General features: G+C 44.8%; 1 long non-coding RNA gene across 2 annotated transcripts; it reads right to left on the bottom strand.

Moving 5' to 3' along the window:
* LOC110256014 lies at positions 785-7,975 on the bottom strand. 2 transcript variants are annotated; one of them, XR_002337123.1, is made up of 3 exons: positions 6,741-7,975; positions 5,776-5,873; positions 785-1,346 (listed from the first exon to the last, which is right to left on the bottom strand). It is a non-coding gene; the product is annotated as an uncharacterized LOC110256014 (long non-coding RNA). The 2 variants fall into 2 exon arrangements; XR_002337121.1 differs by lacking the exon at positions 785-1,346 and adding an exon at positions 3,513-4,500.

Here is an 8,178-nt window from a genome sequence, read left to right as displayed (position 1 = left end):
TCATTCCTGCTTGACGACTATGTGACAGCGTTTTCCCAGACCGCTCGATGCCCCCAGCCTAGAGGCCTTCTGCCCCGCCTCCGGCCACACCCGAGGCTCCACGAAGTGCAGACTTGGAGAAACTTGCAAAGAACAAAACCACCCGTCAAGGCCCGAGCCTGCCTGCCCGCCCGCACGCGCATGCGTGCCTGAGCCACCGCTCGGAGCGGCGCCTGCTAGTTACCTTTCACCTAGTTCTGCCGGCTAGCTGCGCGGGGTAACTCGAGGGTAGACTCGGAGCCCAGAGCGCTTGCGCGCAGTTCGCTCCGCGCCGCTCCCGGGCGGCCAGAGCGTTTATTTTTTGGTGGTTTTGGTTCCCCTCTAAAATGAAGGGTGTGGGCTTCGCAGATGTGCCCTAATTTCTGGGTCTGTCGGGGCTGGGCACAGTCTCAGGACGGTGGGGCGATCCAGGCCCCCTGAGCCGTCACCCCCGCTCATCCCTCCGCCTCAGACTTCGCCTTGCTTGTCTTCCCCCTGCCCCTCTGTTGTCTTCACATTCCGCCTTTTTCCACAACTGGCCGGGATTCAGCTCTGCCCTCTCCGCATATCCTTTTACCCGAAAGGCTCTTAGGAAAGGAGCCCCGGGTTTCCGAATGGGTCACGCGCCCGCAGAAAAGCCCCATGGGCACAAAGTTAATGTTCCTGTTCATGCCAGGGAGGGTCCCGGACTTAAAGACAGGTTTGACGTGAAAAGAAGCACATTCTGGGTTTTTTTTTTTTTTTTTTTTTTTTTTTTTCACTTCGCATTGGCTACGTTGAAGATAGCGGAGGCCTCCTCGGGGTTACTATAGGGCACCGGGCGGGGCGTGCGCGGCTCTGGGGGAGGGAAGGTTTCCTCGTTCTCAGAAACCACAGTCGCAGAGACGCTTCTAATTGTCAGGCGAGGTTTTCAGTTCCCAACCACAAAACCCCTTGTTATCGGGGGTCCTTGTTATCTCCTCTCCTTTAGGGGTCCTCCCTCTCTGACATCTGACCGAATTAGGGGCCGGGAACACGATCTAGAATGGGGGAGAAAAACCACTTGTGTGCAGACAACCCTCTCCTTCTGTGTGCTGTTCCCCTCTCTTCCTTCCTCTGGTTCCTGCAATCTAGTAACGACCCTACACGAAAGAAGGCCGATTTGGGTTCTTCCAGGCTGTACCACCGACCCCAGTGATTTAGAATAAGTCCCTTTCCCTCTCCAGGATCAATATCCTCATCTGTAAGATGTAGGGGTTAGTCTGGATGATCCTTCAGGCCTTTAAACGTGAGATTTTCAATTCTATAATGTCATGTCGCCTCCATCTCAGCATGGCCAGCAGGGAATGCTGTTAAAGAGAATTACCATCAGAGTTACAAGTTTGTTCCATGATTGGACAATTTGAGGTTTTTTAGGTTTCTCTGAAAGATTGCATAACTGTCTCAAGACATTGCATTTAAGGTTAAGTATATAGGTCATTTCCCCACTGTCCTAATAGACATGAGGGCACCCACTCCGAATTATATTTCTTTGACTATGCCATTGCCCCAACACAGTGTGTAGTACAGCCAGTTTATTCTCTTAAGGAATAGAGGAAAATTTTTGACTAGCAAGGATAGGGGTCTTATGCTTTCATTTTAACATGAATAGATTTTTAAAACTCGTGAGCAGATAAATATATCACATGAGAAAAAATGTGAAGGCTGAACATAGAGAAACCATTTAGAAAAATGTTAATCTGATAAATCCTAAATGAGTCCATACATTTTAACAGATTAGTATAAAATCCTGCACTTAGTTAAAAAAATTACTAACATACTTTATAAGGAGGATGGAAATGAGGTGCTAATAAATATGGAGCTTCTTTATATTTCTATGTTATGTAATGCTTATAATGATACAATGAGTTGAGTACAAAACAATTGTTTCCATTTTTCTGAGGAAGAAACTGAACCAAAAGAGATTGAATATCTGGCCCAAGGTCACACAAGTAGCATGTGATAAAAATGAAATCTAGGGTTTCTAAGGCCAGGCCTTCTCTTTATGAGAGTGCCTTCCAATAATGGGTGTGTGTGTGTGTGTGTGTGTGTGTGTGTATTTACTTGGCACTCATGGAGGTGGGGTGTGGAGAAATGGAAAGACCAGATTTGTCTGGATGTGAGGGAGAGTATAGACATTTATTATTATTACTATTGTTACAGCTGATATTTATGTTCCATTTACTGTGTTAGCATCTTGCATGCATGAATTCATTTAATTCTTTTAATAGCCTTTTAGGGTAAATAATATTACTGTCTCTTTGCTAGCAGCTAAAGAAACTGGGCCTAAAAAAGAGAGGAGTGGTGAAGCAAGAATTCACCCTGGGACTGACTCCACAGGAGGACCTTTGTTCTAGGGGTTTATGTTGGTTAAAATCTCAGAATGAATCAGCAATGACTGTGGGTTCAAGGAGTCACAGGGACATCAGGTTGCATGACTAGAAATCCATGGTAAAAGAATGGAGGGGTCTGTTCTCTTGTGTGATGATCAGAGCCCAGCTGGAAGGCGGAGCTCAGATCTGGGCAGCATCTATGAAGATGTGGACACTTACTGTAACAGGGCAGCCAGGAGCTAGGGGCTGTCCAAGATGAAGGGCCTGTGGAGGAGTTGCATTTGGCACCTCTGACCTCTCCTACCATCCTGGGACACTTCACATTCCTAAGGCCAAATACAGTATAAGAAGCAGTGTGGTATTGGAGTTTCTGCTGTGGTGCAGTGGGTTAATGATGTGGCTTGTCTCTATGGAGATGCTGGTTTGATCCCTGGCCCGGCCCAGTGGGTTAAGGATCTAGTATTGCTGTAGCTGTGGTGGACGTAGGTTGCATCTCCCTCTGGGATTTGAACACTGGCCTGGGAACTTAACATATGCTGCAGGGGCAGCCAAGATAAAAACAACAACAACAAAACACCTGTGTGGTATAGTTATAACAGCAAGGGATTCCAAGGCAGACCTACATAGTCTTGACTTTGCTTCTCCCTTCCAGCTGGATGATCTTCACTACATTCTTTAACTTCTCTGAGCCTCTGGTTTCCCAGTTATAAAATGGGGGAGAATCAGCCCTGCCTTGAGGCATTGCTGGGAGAACTTATTGAGATAATGTATGTTTAGTAACCATCCTCTGTTTCCCACTCGTATATAAACACAGAGCAAGGATGAGTGTAATCTTTGGCCAACAATTTAATGAGGTCCTTAAAAAAGATAATTTCAAATCATAAGCAAGGTCTTTACGTGGCTGAAATGGTGGACTTTAATGGTTTAGCCAGGTTTTTTAAAAAGTAGTGGGCTGGAGTTCCCTGGTGGCTGAGTGGGTCAGTGCTGTGGCTCAGGTCACTGCTGTAGTACAGGTTCAATCCCTGGCTTCTGCATGCTGTGGTCATGAACACGAAAGAAAATAAAAAGTAAAAATAAAAGAGTAGTGGGCTGGAAATAATTTAGTGGATTTGTCTGTGTAATGGGACAAGGAAGAATTTGAAGTGTCAGGCAAGCTAGAGGGAGGGATTGAGGAGGAGAGATAGCAGGGAAAAGGAAGAGAGGACAAATAAGGATCCTGGCAGAAGGCTGGGTCCTGAAATGTGGATGTGGTCAAAAGCCTTATAAAGAATGACTGATACTGAATTTAAGATGGATTGGATGTTGTAATATAAACCTCTTTTCCCCCCAAAGGTTCAGTAAAGTGTGCTGCATATGGGAACACCTTGATGAATTTTATATGGATGTAAATTTGAGTTAAATGTTTGGGGGACACAGTGCACAGAAAAAATAGTCCTCAAGCAGAATAATTCTGAAGAAGCTGGTATTTAGAGCCTGAGAGAATCAAGAAATATAAGGTATCTTTGAGAATCCAAAGAACTATCAAAGTCTATCCAGCTGAAATTGGCTTTACTTTACACTGCCAAGCTGAGGCCCGGCTGCTGCTGCTTCTCTGTGTATAGGCACAGTTCTGAGCCCACTGACCACTGGTTATAGAATAGGTTCCCTCAGATCAGGAAATGATCAGAGGAGGAAGAAGTGGAGAAGTAGCTTCAAGTCTGGAGGCTTTCTGCCCACAGGTGATGGAGCATGTATTGGTATGGTTAAGGACTTTAATGGTTTAGCCAGAGTTTTGTTCTTCATGTAGGAAATTCTCTCAAGGAAATGGTAATTTGCAATAAGTGAGTGTGGTTCAAACACTGGCTAAAATGTCCAAAGGAGGTAGAAGTAAGGAGGGATGGGAGGCTAAGGATTGCTGGAAGGCAGCCCAGGGACTCTGGGGGGCATGTGAGAGGGTGCTACAGGAGGTGTGAGCTGCAGAGGGACAGTGAGGCACGAAGGACACAAGGTCCTCCGAAGCCCAAGAAAGTTGTCGCTGAGCTGCTGGTAGGACTGCACTGCTCTGTTCCACTCCTAGCGCCCTTCTTCATTCCAGGCCACCTCAAGTGGGCTTTTAAGGACTTTGAGGATTGTTGAGGGCCATGGAATTGACCTGGAAGAAAAACATTATTGAAACCTAGGGAGTGCTTGGCAGAGATGAACTCTCCTCTCCCCAAAGCCCTTAGTGGGAACTATAACCGTAGATTGAGATTTAGAGGAGGAGCCAAAGAAAGGTAGTATGTAAGACAGACCCAGGTGTGGATACTGCTGTTAATTACCATCGCTAAGCCTCAGTTTTCTCAAGTATAAAATGAAGATAATGACACTTTACAGGGTTATTTATAAGATAAAATGAGACATTGCAGGTGAGCATGTTTTGAAACTATAAATACACTACAGAAATGTTATTTCTATCCCTGAGAAACTGTTATTTGGGCATTGTTCATAATTAGTCAACTCAATTTCCAGCTCTATTTTGGCAGTGAATATCTAACCTTACCCCAAAAGAGAAATCAGTAGCATCAGCTGTCTCACTATCTTATATTCTGTAATTTGTTACACTGAATCTTTCCACTGTGCTACAAGCCAAAAAGAGAGATGTGAGCCAGCTGGCCACTGGGGAAAGTGCTTTCTCATCTATTAAAGTATCTTCCTCATCCATCAAAAGGTTCACCTGTGATTGGATGCTTTTTTCATTCCGTTTCCTTCCTCTGGCAAGTCTCTCTGTCCTTAGGTCAAATTGTGAATAATTTCCCAGATACAGACTACCTTCTCTTGAGTCCTTCTCCACCCATCTTATCAACTCTCCTTTAAGTACTGATGCCTTTCCCCTCTCACGTTCTGGCACCCCCAGCTCTCAAATAAAGATATTTAATAGCCATTCTCACTCTATAACAAGAAATCAATATACTAAAGGAAAAGATAGATTTCCAGGTGGAACAAAAGGTTCTAGGAAGCAGAACATCTGTCACTTTCATAAGCTGTGCCAAAGCTTCTCATAATGAGACAATCAGAGTTCTGTGGCATTTTCCCTTGACTTCTTTCACTTCATGAACATTTAAGGTAAAGAAATGAGTACTTCTGTATTCATTTCCTAGATTCAGAATTACCAAATACATTTGTGGGAAATACGGGAATTTAAAAATACACAGCTTGGAGGCATTAGTCATTCAATGCAACATCATTAGAAGGCAAATTAATTGTAAGCAGCATGTAAAGACTGTGGGCCTGAGGAAAAGAGAGTGTGCTTTTTAAAAGTTGATATGAAGCCTATAAACTGATAAACACTCCAAACAGTTAATGTAGTTTTATTTTTCACTTTAGTGACCACTTTAAACTGCTACTGCTTTAACTTCCCCCTCATTCAAATCTTCCATCCAATACTTACCTGGCAGGGGAGATGCCGGGATCACAAATCTTCTGTTCATAACCAGATGTCCCTGGCCAGGGATCAGATCCGAGCTTCAGTTGTGACCTAAGCCGCACCTGAGGAACACCTGATCCTTAACCCACTGTGTGGGGCTGGGGTTCAAACCTGAGTCCTGGCAGCACAGAGATGATCTACAGCAGGAACTCCCATAAGCCAATTTAATAATAGCTAAAATCATTGAACATTTGTTTTCTTCTGAGCATTGGGCTTATTATTTACAGACTGTGTCACTTAATCCTCATAACATCCCCCAGTGAAGTATTATTTCTCTCAATTTTGAAAATGAGGAAGTGGAAACAAGGGGATGTTAAGTAATTTGCCCAACATCACCCTTCTCGTGAGCAGCAGGGCTGGCAAGCGGACTTGGCCTGTCTGGTTCTACAGTCTCTGCTCTACAGCGTTATTTAGAATTCTTTCCCTTATTGCTGACACATTATCTTCAATTTCCCCCTTGGTATCTGGGGCTGTACTCCTTATTCCAATAAGCTACTTTTGTAATACTGTTTTCCTCTTGAACAAAACCAATGGAAATTTATAATAATAACAACATTTGAGGGTCTTCTATATGCCTACCATGAGGCTAAACTCTCACACAGTTAAATTCAAGTCTGGTAAACTCCCTCACTCCCATCTTTTCTTTATTATCATCATGTATTACTGTGTTTTTTTAAAAAATTAGACCCAGAATCCAAAGTCCTGGAGTTCCTCAGTTGCAATATTAAAAATACCAATCACTTTCTGTTTTCCTCACAAAGTAATTGTGAGGGTTAAATTAGATAATGCATATAAAAGTGATTTGGAAACCAGCCAGATCTATACAAAGTATTCTTGTAAGCTGTGTTAATGTCCAACTGTGTGACCTTGGCAAGTTGACATCTCCCAACCTCTGTTTCATCACCTCCAATGGGAATCAAAATTCTTACCACTCAGTGGTGTTGTGAGGATTAGGAGGTGCCTGGCCCACAATACGCAGAAATTAAATCTGTATTTCACCGTTAATTCTCTTAGAGCATGTTTTCAAGGTCACGTTCTTTCCAAGTTTCTCACGCATCTCTTCTCTTCTCCTTCCTCATTATCCTGTGCTGGCAGTCTCTTCCACTCACGTCCCTAAGTCAAGTCTGGACCCTCAGTTCTCTGACCTGCCTCTGAGTTCACTTGCATAAGGGGGTCGCAGACTCACAGGAGCCCCGCCACCACTCTACCTAGAATACTCTCGCCTCTAATTCCTGTCTTGTGCTACACATCTCCCCAATTTCTGGCCTTTCTCTGAGATCTTCTAGCTCCCCAGCTTGTTAAAATGCAGATTCTGATTCCGTTGGGCCTGAATTTACATTTGGAACACGCTGCCAGGTGATGCTGATGCTGCTCTGGCCCAAGGACTACACCTTGAAAAGCGAGAATCTAGCCTGTGAGCTTCCCCAGAAATCACCTGAGGAAGCCTTCACGGCAGCTTCCTGAGTCCTTTCAGCTGGGCTCTAGACTCCTAATCCTTGGCTCTCTATGACAGAGGCTCCTTTGTCCATTTCTCTGTCTCCATGTGACAGCATCTTCCCTCTCTGTCTTTAGTGGGCATCTGGCCACCTGGGATAAACATGTCTTAGTCTCCCTTCCAGCTATATATGGCCATGAGACCACATTCTGGATGTAAGCAGAAGGGTTGTGTGCCTCTTTCAGGAAGAATCCTTAAAGGGAGGAGATATGCCACGTTTCTCCCTTTCCTCCTTCCTGTTAGTTGCGGTGTCGTCATGGCAGCTGAAGTTCAACAGCCATCTTAGGCCATGAGGCAGGTATGACCTGCTGAGCGTGGTAGAGCAACAGCAGAGAACCAGCCGGAGTTCCTGATGCCCTGGAGACCTACATTCACTTTGCGCTGACTGCTTCCCAATTTCTTCCACATGAGCAGGAGATGCAAAGCATGCTTGTTGAAGCCAGTGGCATTTCGATTCTTCACTTCTCACAATCCAATCCTATTAGATCTTATTCACTGGTAAATTTCCCTTCTTGCTTGTGTCAAGGGGCGGCAGCTGGTGTGCTCCATCTCAGCCTCTGAGATGTATGGTGGCTTCAGCCCCTCTTCAGACTCTATACGAGTCAGATCTCCAGGAGTTCCTGTTGTGGTGCAGTGGAAACAAACCTGACTAGTAACCATGAGGTTGCAGGTTCAATCCCTGGCCTCACTCTGTGGTTAAGGATCCAGCGTTGCTATGAGCTGTGGTGTAGGTTGAAGATGCGGCTTGGATCCCATGTTGCTGTGGTTGTGGTGTCAGCCAGCAGGTGCAGCTCTGATTTGACCCCCAGCCTGTGAACTCCATGTGCCGCGGGTACAGCCCTTAAAAAAAAAAAAAAAAAAAAAAAAAAAAG

This window comes from Sus scrofa, chromosome 1, assembly GCF_000003025.6.
Source record: "Sus scrofa isolate TJ Tabasco breed Duroc chromosome 1, Sscrofa11.1, whole genome shotgun sequence".
In the NCBI taxonomy this organism is placed as follows: Eukaryota; Metazoa; Chordata; class Mammalia; order Artiodactyla; family Suidae; genus Sus; species Sus scrofa.
The sequence above is the reverse complement of the archived record's forward strand: the minus strand, read 5'-3'. Positions and strand labels throughout refer to the sequence as shown.